Genomic DNA, 20,888 nt, shown 5'->3' on the forward strand with positions numbered 1-20,888 from the left:
GTCCTGGAACACCTTCCACTCGCATGCCAAGAGTGAATTCAACAGGCTTGGAGAGCGGCAGCCACCGTCCTGCAGCTGTCTGCGAGCTTCGCACACAAGCCGGCTTCTTCGCGGCTTCGTTCTTCGCCTCTTGCAAGCTACCGCGATCTCCGGCTGCCGGAGGCGAAGAAGCGGCAACTTCGCGCACAGATGACTGGAGCGGCAGCGGTGCGCTCCGAAGCGCCGCTTTTGCCGAAAGACGCCGGGAAGCGGCACTTGCTTTCGGCCAGCTGCGGAGCTCCGTATTCTGCCTCTCTAGTCGCCTACATCTTAGCCAAAAGCTTTTCCGCTCCAGTTCTCAAGGAGAAAGTGTCCCAGCACTGCTCACTTAGCCCGACCTTGCCAGGAAATAAGATTTGCTGCACATTCCAAGGACACTGCATTTTCCTGGGCAAGCTGCAACCTGCTGGCAGATGGCCGTGCTCTCTGCCCACTCCTGCCCAGTTCTTGGTACTAGCGGGCACGTTGCAGCCTGGCGAAGGCAAGAAACCTCTGAAACGATACGCGGAAGAAATCAATAGACTCCATAACCTGGGGTAGTTATGAAGTGGGTACGTATGTCAGCGCCCGGCACAAGTGAGATAGCTCTCCAAAACTTGTGCCCCGAGCCTCAGTCTGAGCCACACTTTTATTCTTAAAGACGTTCCATATGCAATACATTGCACAACTTTTTTATGCATATTCCACCCCTGGCCCCGCCTGTCCTCGCTTCTCATGCGAAGTAAGTCCACGCCCTTCTGGGCATGCGTGGTTTGCTGTGGTGGTCGTACGGGGGTCTCTTGGTGGTCCTGAGGCTGAAGATTGTGGTCTTCCTCATGATTGAACTTTTGAACTTTTCCTCTCTGCGCGTGCGCTTTTGGTCCTTTGGTGCTTATCTGAGTACGTCTGTCAGTCTTGATAGGCTTGGAGACAGAGGAGCTTCTTTATCTGGGTTCTTTCCTTCTTCTGGTATTGTTCTCTATGCAAGAAGCTTCAGAAATTTGCATTTTCCTATGCCCTTTGTACTAGGCAGAGGTTTCTTAAGTAAAAGGTTGAAAATTCAACAGATAACTCTACAAGCTAAATTAGAAATGCTTCATTCATTTTGTTAACCTAACTCTAAAAATCTCTGCTTCAGTCCCCCCTTTTCTTAAAATAGATTAAATTCTTTTACTACAGGGGTCTTGATTTAAATTCTGATCTACTATCATGACCGTCCTCTTTCAGTAAGATTCTATGAGTTCTAGAGAGTGATGTCAGACTGGCCATGTGTTTTAACATCCTCGAATTCTACATGAGTGTTAAAGTAGACATCATTAAACTTACAGTAACTAAAATTAATAGGATTATAATTGGGTGACATAAAGTCTTCTAAACAGTGTATTTCACTAGTTATGACTTGTGTTTATTAGCTAGTGATTGGTGCTGGATACACCAAGTTAAGAGACTTAACATACAGGAGGTTAGTGACATGTCTTGGGTAGACATTCTCTTTCGCACCCCATATGGTTTTTCATAAAGCAATTCAAAGTGGTTTAGCTTTTCTTTACTCTTGGGTTTGGTTCGGATCTGCAGTAGTGCTAATGGGAGGGATTGAGTCCATGACAAATTAGCTTCTTGTCCCAATTGTACAATTTGTTGTTTGATCAAATGATTCATTTTTTTTACCTGACCACTTGATTGTGGGTTATATGGGGTGCGAAGTTCTCAGTCTATGTTCAAGTATTGGCTAACTTGTTGCACGAATTTTACAATAAAATGTGGTCCTCTATTTGAGGAGATTGTGGCCAGGACTCTAAAGCGTGGTATGTTTTCTTGTACCAATACCTTAGTTACTTCTTGAGCTTTAGAAGTCCTGGTGGGGAATGCTTCTGGCCATCCTGAAAAGGTATCTGTTAGCACCAGGAAAAACTTATACCCCCCTTTTCTTGGCAATTCTGTACAATCAATCTGCCATTGCTGCTCCGGCCCATGACCCTTCCTAATCTGGCTAAGCTTTGGTTTGGGAGTATTTTTGGGGTTGGTCTGGAGGCAAAGGTCACATTGTCGAGTTGTAAATGTCTAGTTATGCTAGAGCATCAATACCCCAATGGTTTTCTGGTGTTCTTCCTTTATTAGGGACCATCATAAATAGGAGGGTAGAACTAATTTTCCTTCTATGGTGGCCCATCCCTCTTGGTTAGTCTCCTTTTTGCTCATAGATTAATTTTTTTTCTGGTTTGTTGTATCTTGGCTTACCTTTAGGGGAAATTTGCCCGTCTTGCTGCTTCTTTTGCTTCCCTATCTGCCAGCTCGTTTCCTTCTTCCAATTCGGAGTTGATCTTCTGATGTGCCTTAATGTGCATGATCGCTACTTTCTCTGGCAACTGGACTGCTGCTAGAAGTGGCAGTACTTCTGATGCATCTTTAATATTTTTCCCTTGAGACTTCAGCAGTCCTCTCTCTTTCTAAATGGCTCTGTGAGCATGCACTACTCCAAATGCATACTTTGAGTCCGTGTATATGTTTATTTCTTTCCCTCTTGCCAATTCTAGGGCCCGAGTTAGAGCAATTATCTCGGCCTTCTGTGCAGAGGTATTTGTTGGCAGGGGCCCAGATGATATTACTTCCTTGCACGTTGGAACTGCCTAGCCGGCGTGCCGTTTTCCACTGATGATATAACTGCTTCCATCAGTAAACGAGACTTCTGCATTCTCGAGAGGGGTGTCCTTCGAGTCAGGGCAGCTGGAGTAGGTGGCTTCAATGGTCTCCAGGCAGTCATGTTCCACTGGTTCCCCTTGGTTTCTACTGAGGAAGGAGGCTGGATTGACAATGTTAGCCACTACTATCTCTACATCATCTTGCTCCGCTATGATAGCTTGGTATCTCAGGAGCCGTTGTGGGGAAAGCCAATGCCCACCTTTTACCTCTAGCACTGCAGACACTGTGTGAGACACTAGCACAGTTCTTTTCTGGCCTAGGGTGAATTTGTGTGCCTCTTGGATGTTCAGGACGACTGCTGCAACAGCTCTGAGGCACCCAGGCCACCCTTTAGCTGCTGTATCCAATTGCTTAGAGAAGTAAGCCACTGCTCTCCGATATGGGCCCAGGTCCTGTGCTAGTATTCCTAAGGCGATTCCTTGCTTCTCATGGGAGAATAAAAGGAAAGGCTTACTCACGTCCGGCAATCTCAGGGCTGGAGCTGACATGAGGGCTTTTTTCAGCTGGTTGAAAGCTTGCGTAGCTTCCTTTGTCTCTTGGATGTTCCTGCTTTCAGTTGCAATCAGTTCATAGAAGGGCTTAACAAACAGTCCATAGTTACAGATCCATAACCTGCACCACCCTGTCATCCTCAGGAAAGTTCGTAGTTCCTTTACCGTCTGAGGTTTTGGGGTCTGGCATATTGCCTCCTTCCGGCTTTGGCCCAAGGTACGTTGTCTAGCACTGACTTCGTAACCCAGATAAGTTACTTTCTGTTTTACTACTTGGGCTTTTTTCTTTGATACTCGGTACCCTTGGAGCCCCAAAAAGTTCAAGAGGCTTATCGTCCAGGCCGTGCATGCTTCCCTTGTCCGTGTGGCTATCAGGATGTCATCTACGTACTCTAGCAACTTCCCTTCCTCTGGACGGGCTTCTCAGGTCTCTAATTCTTTTGCAAGTTGTTCTCCAAACAAAGTGGGTGAGTTTTTGAATCCTTGTGGGAGTCTGGTCCATATCAGTTGAGTTCTTCGTCCGCTCTTAGGATTTTCCCATTCAAATGCAAAAATTTTCTGGCTTCGTGGATAGGAAGGCAAAAGAAGGCATCTTTTAAATCTAAAACGGTAAACCAAGTTAGCTCGGGGGTTAAGCAAGTTAATAACGTGTAGGGATTGGCCACCACAGGATACAGATCCTCAGTGACCTTGTTTATGGCCCGCAGATCCTGTACTAACCGGTATGACCCATCAGGTTTACCAACTGGTAGGATAGGGGTATTAACACTTACATAACATAAGTTGGAACAAGGTATTATAGACAATATCATGGTCATCAATGGAAGCAATATTTGATGGAACTTTTTCAGTTCTGAGGGTTCGTAACTTGTGTTTGTCGGTGACAGCAGGGAAGCACAGTGAGGCTGCTTAACAGGGCAGGATGCATACATATACTTTCCTTCGTCTACATTCACTTAACTTTATTTTACTTACTCTTACACATAACAAAACAACCACAACAACAAGGTACCTTTTCTTTTTCAACACACCTATTACACTTGTAGGTGTCCCTGGCTAGTCCCAGTGTTCTTGGATACCCCTCAATCTAGCTGTGTGGTTCCCAACTCTAGATCCTGTCAGACTTCTCTTCAAACTGGCAAAATTTTTACTCAATCTTGGCTGCTCTCAACAACCCAGCAAACTTAATTCTGGGTGCTCTTGGAATGTTAATCCCTCAACCCAGCAGGTTTGACTTAACCCTGGATGCTCTTGGAACATTAATCCCTCAATCCAGCAGGTTTGAATCAACCCTGGATGCTCTTGGAACATTAATCCCTCAATCCAGCAGGTTTGAATCAACCCTGGATGCTCTTGGAATATTAATCCCTCAATCCAGCAGGTTTGATCTTGGATGTTCTCGGGCATTCTTATCCCTCAATCCAGCAGAATTTTTAGGGGCCCCTCCTACACATTTTACCTTTTATTTTTCCCCAATAGATTATGCCAAGAAAACCCTCTTTTTACCTTTTCATTAATTTTTTTTTCTAATTAATTACCTTTTACTCCCCCCCCGCCCCCCCCCCCCCCACTAAAGGGTCCCACTCTTTCTCTGAGACCCAGTCCCAGGGGGGGTTCTCTCACTCTTTTTATTACTCGCTTCGTCTCTTTACTGGCCGCTTTTCTCGCGAAAAAGACGGAAACGCAGCATGGGAGACTGCCGCTCTCGCTTAGCAGGTCTGGGGTAACCAGCCCGCCTCTGTCACGATCCGCTTCTTGCGGGGTGTCGTGATGGTTCTTTTCACCCATCCCAAAAGTGCAACAAAGGCAAACAACAAGGGACTATCAGTTAATCACAACAAATGCACCTTTAGTAGGGGCCAAAACAGTAAACGCGATAGTGGGGATCTGAAAGGAGATAAAAGGTTAGAGAGAGAAGAGGGCTATGGGAATAGCTACCAACACAGGCGAGATCCTCAGTGCTCCGGACGATGGGGATCCGTCTCTCTTGTCGGGGGAGTCTTCGAAGTTCTGGTCGACTCGGGGCTCCAATTATAGTCCACAGAGGAGAGAGGGGGGGAACAAGTGTAATAATGAAAGTCCATTGTAATCGCCCCGAGGGAACGGGTGAGTCCACAGAAACCACCAAAGCAAGACGAATCCAATGAAGAATAAGTCCATTTGAATCACTGAAGGGAAACAGGTCATGTCATTAGTGGTCAGACCACCAATTTCCCCTCCTCCCTATAGCAGGGGTCTCAGTCTCAGCCCTTGGGAGGAGGGTTCTCATTCTTTCTTTGTCACAGTGGTAACGAGGCAGATGAGGGGTCTTCAGTGAAGGACCGCGAGAGTCACCCCAAAAGTTCATTGGGCTTAAGAACGGAGATTAGAAGCAGGCCGCGCATCAGGCTGTCCCGTGCTGGCTCCATGTCAGGTCTTTGCCAAGTCCTTGCCAACTCCTTGCCAAGTTCTTACCAGGCCTTGTTGGGAACAGCCAGCATGACGGTTCAGTGGTCCCACCTGTGCTGTGTCCTGTTCTAAGCCGGAACTACAGTGGGGGAAGGGATTCTTTCTTGTGGCAATCGGAAGGCAGAATGAAAAATGAGGGGCTTCTGACGGGCTCTTACACCACCCCGTGACTGACGATTGCCCTCGAAAGATCTTCATCAGCAGGATTCCATGGTGTCGTCGTGGAGTCTTCAGGACTCGTCAAGTGTTGGCAGCAGGTCCCAGGGAAAAGAGAAGAGGAAAAGGGAAAGAAAGAGAAAACGGGAAAACTAAAACAATCACAACATATTAGTCATCACAACAAATTATAATTAAACAATAAGCAAAATACAATTAGTAAATCAATAATAGTTATTTAAATAATAATCAATATGAATCAATTAAACAATAAATTGATCAAATAATAAACCAGTATCATCAATATTAAACAGTAAAGTAATAAACCTAGTATAATCGATATTACTCAGTACAATTTTATAAACAATAAACAAAAATAATTAAAACAGCGATTAGAACAAATCATAAAAGAAAATGATGTAAAACATATCTTCTAACCTTATCATCTTCTTGTGTCTACTGTCCTGGGAACATCTCTAGTGTAAAGGATGTCGGCCAAGTGGTGTGCATTAATTATAGATGTTAATTTTGTTCATCGTTTCATCATTCTCCAATTTACAATAAGCAAGATTACTGATAAAACCAATCATAACTAAAATCAGAAGAACAACAATGGGATGACACAATTTCTTCAGGATACCGGTGGCGGTGGGTGACCACCCGAAAAGGGTATCCCACCACTTGTGCTCGGCATCACTTTTCACCCTTTCTACAACACGATGTATTTCTTGCACATGATGATGAACAGTTACCAGAGTTTTCTGTCCATTCCCCTTGATTTTTCCTAGGATCTCTATTAGATCTTGATGAAGTAATAATTGCTTTACCAGAGAAAGGTTCATCCCAATGGGAGTAGGCAGTAGCTTGTGAATCAACGTGAGATTGGATTCTAAAAGTTCATGTGAAGTAACTGGAGCTACAAAAGAAAAATCACATCCTGCAATTTTAGTAAAGTTGCAAGCACAAAAATTGGAATGATTTTTAGTAGCTACTACTGTACTTTCTATAAACACAGTATCCCAAGCGGTTCTGAAGCAGGCACACCCATTGTCTGTAGATACAAGGACTGTTTCAGAAGTCTCGTTAGGATGAATATCAAAATGACAGCTATTTTGTTCTGTCTCCAGACAAATATCTTGAGCTACAATTGCATTACCTTCACAGATAAACCCTAGTTGTTCTCAGATGGTACAGGACTCTAAATTGACAGTTTGCCATTTGTCATCAATTTGACGGGCCCATTCTCTATGTTCAGAAGGATAGAAAGTGGGTCCATCATGATTTAATCCTAGTGCAATGATAGGGAATATCAAATGCACCGAGGCATTTCTTATGGTCAACGCAAATGCTGTGGCTGTGTTTGTGTTAGGGTCATAGGTAAAATTCACTAAATTCCACCAGGATTGGAAATCTCTTTCAAAGTCAGTGGCACTGTCCCAGACTATTTTCCTCATTTCAGTGGGAAAAGTGCCTTCTTCACCTTCTCTTATAATTGAGGCAGCAACTGACTGCATCCATCATTGAGCCTGGATACGGCTAAGAGCTAAGGAAACGTTGCTTTGTGTGGCATTAAGTGCATCAATGATCAATTTGCTATTATTTACATTTATCTTTTCCCAATTTGCTAGAATGTTTGATAGCAACCACTGATGTGTTCCCAAGGCTGATAAGGACGATTGCAGTGGTTGTTGTATTTTGGTTAAATCTTTAGTTGTGGAAGCCAATTTATTCATTCATACTTCTGAATCAATACTATTTAGGATTCCCAATCCTGTTCCCACAAGACCAGTTATGTCTCTTGGCACGCGGTTTTTAGGAGGCTTCCACTGTCGCAGCCAGGTTGTCCAAGCCTGAAAAGAGGTCTGCAAAAAGGGTGAACAAGCTGGTTGTATTTCTCAGATATTGTTTTGAATCAGCAATTTGACTTGTTTAAGAGACCATAACAGATTAAACAATATCTGTTGTTGGCCAGTTTTCCTGATTCTACATGGTCCAATTTCAAAAATTTTCGGGCTAAGTGTAACCAGTGGTTGGGTGGTAGGTGTCACAACATTAACATCAAGTCCTACTCCAGTATTTGAATCAATACTTTCAACTTAAAAAACAAAAACAAAAACAAAAACAAAAACAAAAACAAAACAAAACAAAAAAAAAAGTGCTTCAGTATTTTTGGACCAAAACCAAACTACTTCTACAGTTTGTGTTCATGTGAAATTGTGCCAACAATCCTGTATGCTTGGCTGCGTACAAACCTTTTTGTGCTTCAAGAGATCCTTTCACTTTTTCTGCATGCTACCACAATTAGTTCAGACCACGGTCACTCAGCTGCTTTCTGGCCATGGGGTTGCGGTAGGATGCAGAAAAGTATTACCAGTTTTATCATGGATTAGGTGGTCTTCATGTCCCTCGGAGTTCTTCTGAGAAAGTAAACACAACAGAATTCTGCCGCCGAGAGGCAGAAAAGTTAGAATGATGGAATTATCCAGCATGTATTTGTCCAATGCTCTTTCCCTAGAGCACCAGAGGATTCCCATGCATATTTCTTCAGAGGGGGTTTTAGCACAAGTGCTACTAGTCCTATAGTAAGAGAGGTCCACCAGAACAGGTTGGCCAGGGTCATGAGCTGGATTATTAGGATCATTTGGTACAGAGCATAGGAGTCAGTGTAGATGCAGACCAAAGAGGAATTCTGTGCTTCTCGTTGAAAAACACTCCAGACAGCTATCAGCTCCCCACTGTGTGTACTACCTTCTCCCTCTGTAATCATTTGCTCACCAGAGGAAAAGTGGAGGGCTTCTGCCCTAGATTTCCATCCTTTTCCTTCCCCTTTAGCAAAAGCATCAGTAAACCAAGAGTTTGCTGATTGTTCGGGGCAGAAAGGAGGGGTTACTTTGATTACAGAGGCAGGTTTGTCCAAGCTCTCCGTTTCTTGGATTGCTAAAGTTTTTACAGCTCCTTCTGTCATTGAGAAGAAGTTACAGTAATGTTCAACCTGAGCATACCACTTTCTCACTGAGGCCCTCTGGGCCACCCCGTCAGGAGGGGGACTCCCACTAGTGACTGTCTTAATAACCTTGAAGGGGCCTCTCAATACAATTGGTTGTTTTTGTGCAATTTTTTCTACTTCTAGGAAAGCTAAGATAACCATCAACAATCCTTTTTCCCAGGTAGTGTATCTTTTCTCAGCATCTTTGGAACCACGGGAATCAAAACCAACAGGTCTTGTCGGAGCCTCAGGACCCCGCTGCCATATGTGTACTGACAGCCCTGAGGAGGCAAATGCCCATTCCACCTGGAAAGGATCTGTAGGATGGATAGGGCCCAGTGCTTGATGAGCTGTTGCTTCAAAAATCAGCAATTGCAATGCTGACTCCTGAGAAAGACTCCAATCCCATTTCACCCCTTTCCTCAACAAGTCATAAAGGGGAACAAATGGGTCGTTCCAGTGACTAGGAAATCTGTCTGGTCTTTCTACAGGAGATACAGCTGCTATCGTTTTTGGAAGGAGAATTGCTGTAGGTTTGAGTGATTCTGGAAGCCCACAAATTCAAGGGGTCATTATCTTGGGCTTCACAGGTAATTGCATCAGGGATTCAAAGCCAGGAATTCATTTCTTTTTGTGAGTCATTTGCAGGCAAGCAGCTTTGTGCACATTTTCCAAGAGCTGGTCGGGGGTACTAATTCTAGCTATGGGATCTCCCCTTTCCAAGGGGCTTGTTCCCCCGGCCCAAAAAGCTGCACGCTGTGTCAGGGACCATGTGTCACCTTTCTCTCCCGTTGTTAAGAAGACACCATGTCCCCAATACCCACTGGCTTCCTGTTCAGTGAATTGAATTTGATCACCACCAGTGAGGGACACCCGGAAAACATATTCTGTTTCTGATTCATGTGGAGGCTGTCCGTATTCCCTTTTAAGCTTAGCTAGCTCGGTGGCCGTGTTTAGTTGTGATGGTATGCGTTTGGTTGTGATGTGAGGTTCCAGATCATCATCACTGAGATAGTTCTACTCTGTTTTAATCAAGGGTCTCAAGTGATGGCAGCAATGTTCCCCACAATTACTTGCTGCTTCAAGTTCTTGATGAGGATAGATTTGTTTAATGTGAGGAGTTTCCTTCTCCTCAAGCTCTGTAGAGGAATCAGCATGATGTGATTTGTTAATATGTTCCTCTCTTAAGGCAGCTCGCAATGCATAGATCACATTTTTTTGCTTCATAGAACTGTTTTTGCAAAATTTCAACTAGATTTTGAAGGGAGTCTATTATAGCACGTTCCTCACTTCTTCGCTCGAAGCCATTTTCTATAGCTGCCATAAGACAAGCTCCCAAAACTGAGCAGAAGATAGTTTTATTTTTGCCCAGTTTGAATTTTGTTTCATGTTGTAATGAACACACTCTATCAATAACATTTTCTAAGTTCAACCAATTACTCTGTGCCCATTTTTCTCCTTCTGTAGAAGGTTTGGCATTGTGTTTGGCTAGTAGTGCATAAAATTCAGCTTTAATTTCAAGGCTAAGATTGTCACTCATTTTGTGAAGGGACCAAAACCACGACAGGGAGCTACAAACTTAAGTTCCACAAAACTACACAGCCCTCGCTGTGTCGCCCTTCGCTTCCCTGGCTGGGTGAAAGGACAATCATCTGCCTGGGAGGCTCTGCTTAGTTGCTTCAAGTTGTCCCTTCCTTCCCAGACCACATACACACAACAACAACAAAACAACAGTGTCCCGCCCTTTGCACTAAGGGATCCTTTATGAATTGCCAAAGACAGTATGGGTGCCTTTTCAGCTGCAACCCTTCTGTCTAGACAGAAATCCTGTCCGTGACGCCAATTTTAATGTCACGATCCGTTTCTTGCGGGGTGTCGTGATGGTTCTTTTCACCCATCCCAAAAGTGCAACAAAGGCAAACAACAAGGGACTATCAGTTAATCACAACAAATGCACCTTTAGTAGGGGCCAAAACAGTAAACGCGATAGTGGGGATCTGAAAGGAGATAAAAGGTTAGAGAGAGAAGAGGGATATGGGAATAGCTACCAACACAGGCGAGATCCTCAGTGCTCCGGACGATGGGGATCCGTCTGTCGTGTCGGGGGAGTCTTCGAAGTTCTGGTCGACTCGGGGCTCCAATTATAGTCCACAGAGGAGAGAGGGGGGGAACAAGTGTAATAATGAAAGTCCATTGTAATCGCCCCGAGGGAACGGGTGAGTCCACAGAAACCACCAAAGCAAGACGAATCCAATGAAGAATAAGTCCATTTGAATCACTGAAGGGAAACAGGTCATGTCATTAGTGGTCAGACCACCAATTTCCCCTCCTCCCTATAGCAGGGGTCTCAGTCTCAGCCCTTGGGAGGAGGGTTCTCATTCTTTCTTTGTCACAGTGGTAACGAGGCAGATGAGGGGTCTTCAGTGAAGGACCGCGAGAGTCACCCCAAAAGTTCATTGGGCTTAAGAACGGAGATTAGAAGCAGGCCGCGCATCAGGCTGTCCCGTGCTGGCTCCATGTCAGGTCTTTGCCAAGTCCTTGCCAACTCCTTGCCAAGTTCTTACCAGGCCTTGTTGGGAACAGCCAGCATGACGGTTCAGTGGTCCCACCTGTGCTGTGTCCTGTTCTAAGCCGGAACTACAGTGGGGGAAGGGATTCTTTCTTGTGGCAATCGGAAGGCAGAATGGAAAATGAGGGGCTTCTGACGGGCTCTTACAGCCTCGCATTCACACACATTCATCCCCCCTTTATTCGCCCTGTAATGCAAAGGATCTCCCAGTTGCCGAGCCATGGGGGCTTTTAGCCGCTCGGCACGAAGCTCGGGTAGCTGGTACATCTGAGGGTCCACCAGAAGAACGGGAGGGACACTCGGGCTGCTGAAATCCTGCTCGTTGATTGAAGGGTCGCAGAAGGGGCAAACAGGGAGACAACGAAGCAGTAGGGAGGCAGATTCCGAGAGCCCCGAAGGGCGGGGTGAGGATTCTTTTACTGCGTAGGGGTAGGAGGGTTTAGCATTCGAGGGTACAATCGGGAGAAGGCTAAAGGGAGGGGAAATATAGCATTAACCAGTGGGGAAAAGGGAAAGGAGTGTTCTTGGTGGAAGAACCAAAGGGAAAACGTGGAACAGAGAAGATTCTAGGCTAAGGGGCAGACTTGAACAACAACTGACAGGACAGGGGGAGGGTACAATTCTCTTCCGAAAGGGGGTGGAGAACTCATACAACTGCTGTTTCCCATGGCAACCCTAGACTGCCTTCCCCAACCCCTCCCCCTGCACCAGTGACAGCTTTTAACACTGAAGGGCAGTGCTATTGTATAACAAACACTTAACTCTTAGCCCAGCCGGGCTGGCTGGCTACTTTTGCAAGCTTTTTACCAACTAGCGATGCTTGTAAGCGGTGCTTGTAACTCCTAGCTTGTACCACGCTCCCACTAGCTGCGCTATCAGCTAGCGGCGTTCAAAGCAGCTCCTCAAACCGCGGCTTGTGCCCGCGCGCCCGCTGCGCTATCAGCTGGGCCGCGCCTAAAGCACCTTTGCAAGCCCCGACTGAAACGATACGCGGAAGAAATCAATAGACTCCATAACCTGGGGTAGTTATGAAGTGGGTACGTATGTCAGCGCCCGGCACAAGTGAGATAGCTCTCCAAAACTTGTGCCCCGAGCCTCAGTCTGACCCACACTTTTATTCTTAAAGACGTTCCATATGCAATACATTGCACAACTTTTTCATGCATATTCCACCCCTGGCCCCGCCTGTCCTCGCTTCTCACGCGAAGTAAGTCCACGCCCTTCTGGGCATGCGTGGTTTGCTGTGGTGGTCGTATGGGGGTCTCTTGGTGGTCCTGAGGCTGAAGATTGTGGTCTTCCTCATGATTGAACTTTTGAACTTTTCCTCTCTGCGCGTGCGCTTTTGGTCCTTTGGTGCTTATCTGAGTACGTCTGTCAGTCTTGATAGGCTTGGAGACAGAGGAGCTTCTTTATTTTAATTCAGAAGGAAAGGGTTCTTTCCTTCTTCTGGTATTGTTCTTCATGCGAGAAGCTTCAGAAATTTGCATTTTCCTTTGCCCTTTGTATTAGGCAGAGGTTTCTTAAGCAAAAGGTTGAAAATTCAACACATAACTCTACAAGCTAAATTAGAAATGCTTAATTCATTTTGTTAACCTAACTCTAAAAATCTCTATTTCACCTCGAGAGCTGTCACAGAGCAGAAAGCAGCTGAGATGCTGAAAAGCAGCAAAGCTGAACTGCCTGCCTCAGCTTCAGCAATGTGCAATTGACTGAAGGCGAAACACGAAGCAGCAGAGCAGCGGGCTTCTGTGCGCACTGAAGGCAATTGCAAGAATCCAGCAGCTGCTCCTTGCCAAGCACAGGCAGCTGCCTAGGTTCTTGCTTCTTGACCAACTCACAGTTGCCTTTCTTTTCAGCAGCTGCCACCGTGTTCTCTGCATCTCGGAGCCTCTGGGGAGCAACAAGAATTTCCAAGGTGGGATGCATGAAAACCAAAATAAAAACTCAGGAAGGTTGTCCTGGAACACCTCCCATTGGCATGCCAAGAGTGAATTCAAGAGGCAGGAGAGCGGCAGCCACCGTCCTGCAGCTGTCTGCGAGCTTCGCACACAAGCCGGCTTCTTCGCGGCTTCGTTCTTCGCCTATGCAAGCTACCGCGATCTCCGGCTGCCGGAGGCGAAGAAGCGGCAACTTCGCGCACAGATGACTGGAGCGGCAGCGGTGCGCTCCGAAGCGCCGCTTTTGCCGAAAGACGCCGGGAAGCGGCACTTGCTTTCGGCCAGCTGCGGAGCTCCGTATTCTGCCTCTCTAGTCGCCTACATCTTAGCCAAAAGCTTTTCCGCTCCAGTTCTCAAGGAGAAAGTGTACCAGCACTGCTCACTTAGCCCGACCTTGCCAGGAAATGAGATTTGCTGCACATTCCAAGGACACTGCATTTTCCTGGGCAAGCTGCAACCTGCTGGCAAATGGCCGTGCTCTCTGCCCACTCCTGCCCAGCTCTGGGTAGTAGCGGGCACGTTGCAGCCTGGCGAAGGCAAGAAACCTGGAGAGCTGTCACAGAGCAGAAGGGCAGCTGAGATGCTGAAAAGCAGCAAAGCTGAACTGCCTGCCTCAACTTCAGCAGTGTGTAATTGACTGAAGGCGAAAAGCCAAGCAGCAGAGCAGCGGGCTTCTGTGCGCACTGAAGGCAATTGCAAGAATCCAGCAGCTGCTCCTCGCCAAGCACAGTCAACTGCCTGTGTTCTTGCTTCTTGACCAACTCACAGTTGCCTTTCTTCTCAGCAGCTGCCACCGTGTTCTCTGCATCTCGGAGCCTCTGGGGAGCAGCAAGAATTTCCAAGGAGGGATGTAGCAGGACTACGTCAAAAACCAGGAAAATTGTCCTGGAACACCTTCCACTCGCATGCCAAGAGTGAATTCAACAGGCTTGGAGAGCGGCAGCCACCGTCCTGCAGCTGTCTGCGAGCTTCGCACACAAGCCGGCTTCTTCGCGGCTTCGTTCTTCGCCTATGCAAGCTACCGCGATCTCCGGCTGCCGGAGGCGAAGAAGCGGCAACTTCGCGCACAGATGACTGGAGCGGCAGCGGTGCGCTCCGAAGCGCCGCTTTTGCCGAAAGACGCCGGGAAGCGGCACTTGCTTTCGGCCAGCTGCGGAGCTGCGTATTCTGCCTCTCTAGTCGCCTACATCTTAGCGAAAAGCTTTTCCGCTCCAGTTCTCAAGGAGAAAGTGTACCAGCACTGCTCACTTAGCCCGACCTTGCCAAGAAATGAGATTTGCTGCACATTCCAAGGACACTGCATTTTCCTGGGCAAGCTGCAACCTGCTGGCAAATGGCCGTGCTCTCTGCCCACTCCTGCCCAGCTCTGGGTAGTAGCGGGCACGTTGCAGCCTGGCGAAGGCAAGAAACCTCGAGAGCTGTCACAGAGCAGAAGGGCAGCTGAGATGCTGAAAAGCAGCAAAGCTGAACTGCCTGCCTCAACTTCAGCAGTGTGTAATTGACTGAAGGCGAAAAGGCAAGCAGCAGAGCAGCGGGCTTCTGTGCGCACTGAAGGCAATTGCAAGAATCCAGCAGCTGCTCCTCGCCAAGCACTGTCAACTGCCTAGGTTCTTGCTTCTTGACCAATTCACAGTTGCCCTTCTTCTCAGCAGCTGCCACCGTGTTCTCTGCATCTCGGAGCCTCTGGGGAGCAACAAGAATTTCCAAGGTGGGATGTAGTAGGACTACGTCAAAACACAGGAAAATTGTCCTGGAACACCTTCCACTCGCATGCCAAGATTGAATTCAACAGGCTGGAGAGCAGCAGCCACCGTCCTGCAGCAGTCTGCGAGCTTCGCACACAAGCCGGCTTCTTCGCGGCTTCGTTCTTCGCCTCTTGCAAGCTACCGCGATCTCCGGCTGCCGGAGGCGAAGAAGCGGCTACTACGCGCACAGATCACTGGAGCGGCAGCGGTGCGCTCCGAAGCGCCGCTTTTGCCGAAAGACGCCGGGAAGCGGCACTTGCTTTCGGCCAGCTGCGGAGCTCCGTATTCTGCCTCTCTAGTCGCCTACATCTTAGCGAAAAGCTTTTCCGCTCCAGTTCTCAAGGAGAAAGTGTCCCAGCACTGCTCACTTAGCCCGACCTTGCCAGGAAATAGGATTTGCTGCACATTCCAAGGACACTGCATTTTCCTGGGCAAGCTGCAACCTGCTGGCAGATGGCCGTGCTCTCTGCCCACTCCTGCCCAGTTCTTGGTACTAGCGGGCACGTTGCAGCCTGGCGAAGGCAAGAAACCTCGAGAGCTGTCACAGAGCAGAAGGGCAGCTGAGATGCTGAAAAGCAGCAAAGCTGAACTGCCTGCCTCAGCTTCAGCAGTGTGTAATTGACTGAAGGCGAAAAACCAAGCAGCAGAGCAGCGGGCTTCTGTGCGCACTGAAGGCAATTGCAAGAATCCAGCAGCTGCTCCTCGCCAAGCACAGTCAACTGCCTGTGTTCTTGCTTCTTGACCAACTCACAGTTGCCCTTCTTTTCAGCAGCTGCCACCGTGTTCTCTGCATCTCGGAGCCTCTGGGGAGCAACAAGAATTTCCAAGGTAGCATGCATGAAAACTAAAATAAAAACTCAGGAAGGTTGTCCTGGAACACCTCCCATTGGCATGCCAAGAGTGAATTCAAGAGGCAGGAGAGCGGCAGCCACCGTCCTGCAGCAGTCTGCGAGCTTCGCACACAAGCCGGCTTCTTCGCGGCTTCGTTCTTCGCCTATGCAAGCTACCGCGATCTCCGGCTGCCGGAGGCGAAGAAGCGGCAACTTCGCGCACAGATGACTGGAGCGGCAGCGGTGCGCTCCGAAGCGCCGCTTTTGCCGAAAGACGCCGGGAAGCGGCACTTGCTTTCGGCCAGCTGCGGAGCTGCGTATTCTGCCTCTCTAGTCGCCTACATCTTAGCGAAAAGCTTTTCCGCTCCAGTTCTCAAGGAGAAAGTGTCCCAGCACTGCTCACTTAGCCCGACCTTGCCAGGAAATAAGATTTGCTGCACATTCCAAGGACACTGCATTTTCCTGGGCAAGCTGCAACCTGCTGGCAGATGGCCGTGCTCTCTGCCCACTCCTGCCCAGCTCTGGGTAGTAGCGGGCACGTTGCAGCCTGGCGAAGGCAAGAAACCTGGAGAGCTGTCACAGAGCAGAAGGGCAGCTGAGATGCTGAAAAGCAGCAAAGCTGAACTGCCTGCCTCAGCTTCAGCAGTGTGTAATTGACTGACGGCGAAAAACCAAGCAGCAGAGAGCGGGCTTCTGTGCGCACTGAAGGCAATTGCAAGAATCCAGCAGCTGCTCCTCGCCAAGCACAGTCAACTGCCTGTGTTCTTGCTTCTTGACCAACTCACAGTTGCCCTTCTTCTCAGCAGCTGCCACCGTGTTCTCTGCATCTCGGAGCCTCTGGGGAGCAACAAGAATTTCCAAGGTGGGATGTAGTAGGACTACGTCAAAACACAGGAAAATTGTCCTGGAACACCTTCCACTCGCATGCCAAGATTGAATTCAACAGGCTGGAGAGCGGCAGCCACCGTCCTGCAGCAGTCTGCGAGCTTCGCACACAAGCCGGCTTCTTCGCGGCTTCGTTCTTCGCCTCTTGCAAGCTACCGCGATCTCCGGCTGCCGGAGGCGAAGAAGCGGCTACTTCGCGCACAGATCACTGGAGCGGCAGCGGTGCGCTCCGAAGCGCCGCTTTTGCCGAAAGACGCCGGGAAGCGGCACTTGCTTTCGGCCAGCTGCGGAGCTCCGTATTCTGCCTCTCTAGTCGCCTACATCTTAGCGAAAAGCTTTTCCGCTCCAGTTCTCAAGGAGAAAGTGTCCCAGCACTGCTCACTTAGCCCGACCTTGCCAGGAAATAGGATTTGCTGCACATTCCAAGGACACTGCATTTTCCTGGGCAAGCTGCAACCTGCTGGCAGATGGCCGTGCTCTCTGCCCACTCCTGCCCAGTTCTTGGTACTAGCGGGCACGTTGCAGCCTGGCGAAGGCAAGAAACCTCGAGAGCTGTCACAGAGCAGAAGGGCAGCTGAGATGCTGAAAAGCAGCAAAGCTGAACTGCCTGCCTCAACTTCAGCAGTGTGTAATTGACTGAAGGCGAAAAACCAAGCAGCAGAGCAGCGGGCTTCTGTGCGCACTGAAGGCAATTGCAAGAATCCAGCAGCTGCTCCTCGCCAAGCACAGTCAACTGCCTGTGTTCTTGATTCTTGACCAACTCACAGTTGCCCTTCTTTTCAGCAGCTGCCACCGTGTTCTCTGCATCTCGGAGCCTCTGGGGAGCAACAAGAATTTCCAAGGTGGCATGCATGAAAACTAAAATAAAAACTCAGGAAGGTTGTCCTGGAACACCTCCCATTGGCATGCCAAGAGTGAATTCAAGAGGCAGGAGAGCGGCAGCCACCGTCCTGCAGCAGTCTGCGAGCTTCGCACACAAGCCGGCTTCTTCGCGGCTTCGTTCTTCGCCTCTTGCAAGCTACCGCGATCTCCGGCTGCCGGAGGCGAAGAAGCGGCAACTTCGCGCACAGATGACTGGAGCGGCAGCGGTGCGCTCCGAAGCGCCGCTTTTGCCGAAAGACGCCGGGAAGCGGCACTTGCTTTCGGCCAGCTGCGGAGCTGCGTATTCTGCCTCTCTAGTCGCCTACATCTTAGCGAAAAGATTTTCCGCTCCAGTTCTCAAGGAGAAAGTGTCCCAGCACTGCTCACTTAGCCCGACCTTGCCAGGAAATAGGATTTGCTGCACATTCCAAGGACACTGCATTTTCCTGGGCAAGCTGCAACCTGCTGGCAGATGGCCGTGCTCTCTGCCCACTCCTGCCCAGCTCTGGGTAGTAGCGGGCACGTTGCAGCATGGCGAAGGCAAGAAACCTGGAGAGCTGTCACAGAGCAGAAGGGCAGCTGAGATGCTGAAAAGCAGCAAAGCTGAACTGCCTGCCTCAACTTCAGCAGTGTGTAATTGACTGAAGGCGAAAAGCCAAGCAGCAGAGCAGCGGGCTTCTGTGCGCACTGAAGGCAATTGCAAGAATCCAGCAGCTGCTCCTAGCCAAGCACAGTCAACTGCCTGTGTTCTTGCTTCTTGACCAACTCACAGTTGCCCTTCTTTTCAGCAGCTGCCACCGTGTTCTCTGCATCTCGGAGCCTCTGGGGAGCAGCAAGAATTTCCAAGGTGGGATGTAGCAGGACTACGTCAAAACCCAGGAAAATTGTCCTGGAACACCTTCCACTCGCATGCCAAGAGTGAATTCAACAGGCTTGGAGAGCGGCAGCCACCGTCCTGCAGCTGTCTGCGAGCTTCGCACACAAGCCGGCTTCTTCGCGGCTTCGTTCTTCGCCTATGCAAGCTACCGCGATCTCCGGCTGCCGGAGGCGAAGAAGCGGCTACTTCGCGCACAGATCACTGGAGCGGCAGCGGTGCGCTCCGAAGCGCCGCTTTTGCCGAAAGACGCCGGGAAGCGGCACTTGCTTTCGGCCAGCTGCGGAGCTCCGTATTCTGCCTCTCTAGTCGCCTACATCTTAGCGAAAAGCTTTTCCGCTCCAGTTCTCAAGGAGAAAGTGTACCAGCACTGCTCACTTAGCCCGACCTTGCCAGGAAATAGGATTTGCTGCACATTCCAAGGACACTGCATTTTCCTGGGCAAGCTGCAACCTGCTGGCAGATGGCCGTGCTCTCTGCCCACTCCTGCCCAGTTCTTGGTACTAGCGGGCACGTTGCAGCCTGGCGAAGGCAAGAAACCTGGAGAGCTGTCACAGAGCAGAAGGGCAGCTGAGATGCTGAAAAGCAGCAAAGCTGAACTGCCTGCCTCAGCTTCAGCAGTGTGTAATTGACTGAAGGCGAAAAACCAAGCAGCAGAGCAGCGGGCTTCTGTGCGCACTGAAGGCAATTGCAAGAATCCAGCAGCTGCTCCTCGCCAAGCACAGTCAACTGCCTGTGTTCTTGCTTCTTGACCAACTCACAGTTGCCCTTCTTCTCAGCAGCTGCCACCGTGTTCTCTGCATCTCGGAGCCTCTGGGGAGCAACAAGAATTTCCAAGGTGGCATGCATGAAAACTAAAATAAAAACTCAGGAAGGTTGTCCTGGAACACCTCCCATTGCCATGCCAAGAGTGAATTCAAGAGGCAGGAGAGCGGCAGCCACCGTCCTGCAGCTGTCTGCGAGCTTCGCACACAAGCCGGCTTCTTCGCGGCTTCGTTCTTCGCCTATGCAAGCTACCGCGATCTCCGGCTGCCGGAGGCGAAGAAGCGGCTACTTCGCGCACAGATCACTGGAGCGGCAGCGGTGCGCTCCGAAGCGCCGCTTTTGCCGAAAGACGCCGGGAAGCGGCACTTGCTTTCGGCCAGCTGCGGAGCTCCGTATTCTGCCTCTCTAGTCGCCTACATCTTAGCGAAAAGCTTTTCCGCTCCAGTTCTCAAGGAGAAAGTGTACCAGCACTGCTCACTTAGCCCGACCTTGCCAGGAAATAGGATTTGCTGCACATTCCAAGGACACTGCATTTTCCTGGGCAAGCTGCAACCTGCTGGCAGATGGCCGTGCTCTCTGCCCACTCCTGCCCAGTTCTTGGTACTAGCGGGCACGTTGCAGCCTGGCGAAGGCAAGAAACCTCGAGAGCTGTCACAGAGCAGAAGGGCAGCTGAGATGCTGAAAAGCAGCAAAGCTGAACTGCCTGCCTCAACTTCAGCAGTGTGTAATTGACTGAAGGCGAAAAACCAAGCAGCAGAGCAGCGGGCTTCTGTGCGCACTGAAGGCAATTGCAAGAATCCAGCAGCTGCTCCTCGCCAAGCACAGTCAACTGCCTGTGTTCTTGCTTCTTGACCAACTCACAGTTGCCCTTCTTCTCAGCAGCTGCCACCGTGTTCTCTGCATCTCGGAGCCTCTGGGGAGCAACAAGAATTTCCAAGGTGGCATGCATGAAAACTAAAATAAAAACTCAGGAAGGTTGTCCTGGAACACCTCCCATTGGCATGCCAAGAGTGAATTCAAGAGGCAGGAGAGCGGCAGCCACCGTCCTGCAGCAGTCTGCGAGCTTCGCACACAAGCCGGCTTCTTCGCGGCTTCGTTCTTCGCCTCTTGCAAGCTACCGCGATCTCCGGCTGCCGGAGGCGAAGAAGCGGCAACTTCGCGCACAGATGACTGGAGCGGCAGCGGTGCGCTCCGAAGCGCCGCTTTTGCCGAAAGACGCCGGGAAGCGGCACTTGTTTTCGGCCAGCTGCGGAGCTGCGTATTCTGCCTCTCTAGTCGCCTACATCTTAGCGAAAAGCTTTTCCGATCCAGTTCTCAAGGAGAAAGTGTACCAGCACTGCTCACTTAGCCCGACCTTGCCAGGAAATGGGATTTGCTGCACATTCCAAGGGCACTGCATTTTCCTGGGCAAGCTGCAACCTGCTGGCAGATGGCCGTGCTCTCTGCCCACTCCTGCCCAGCTCTGGGTAGTAGCGGGCACGTTGCAGCATGGCGAAGGCAAGAAACCTCGAGAGCTGTCACAGAGCAGAAGGGCAGCTGAGATGCTGAAAAGCAGCAAAGCTGAACTGCCTGCCTCAGCTTCAGCAGTGTGTAATTGACTGAAGGCGAAAAGCCAAGCAGCAG

The sequence above is a fragment of the Vidua macroura genome, chromosome 10, assembly GCF_024509145.1.
Source record: "Vidua macroura isolate BioBank_ID:100142 chromosome 10, ASM2450914v1, whole genome shotgun sequence".
Lineage (NCBI taxonomy): Eukaryota > Metazoa > Chordata > Aves > Passeriformes > Viduidae > Vidua > Vidua macroura.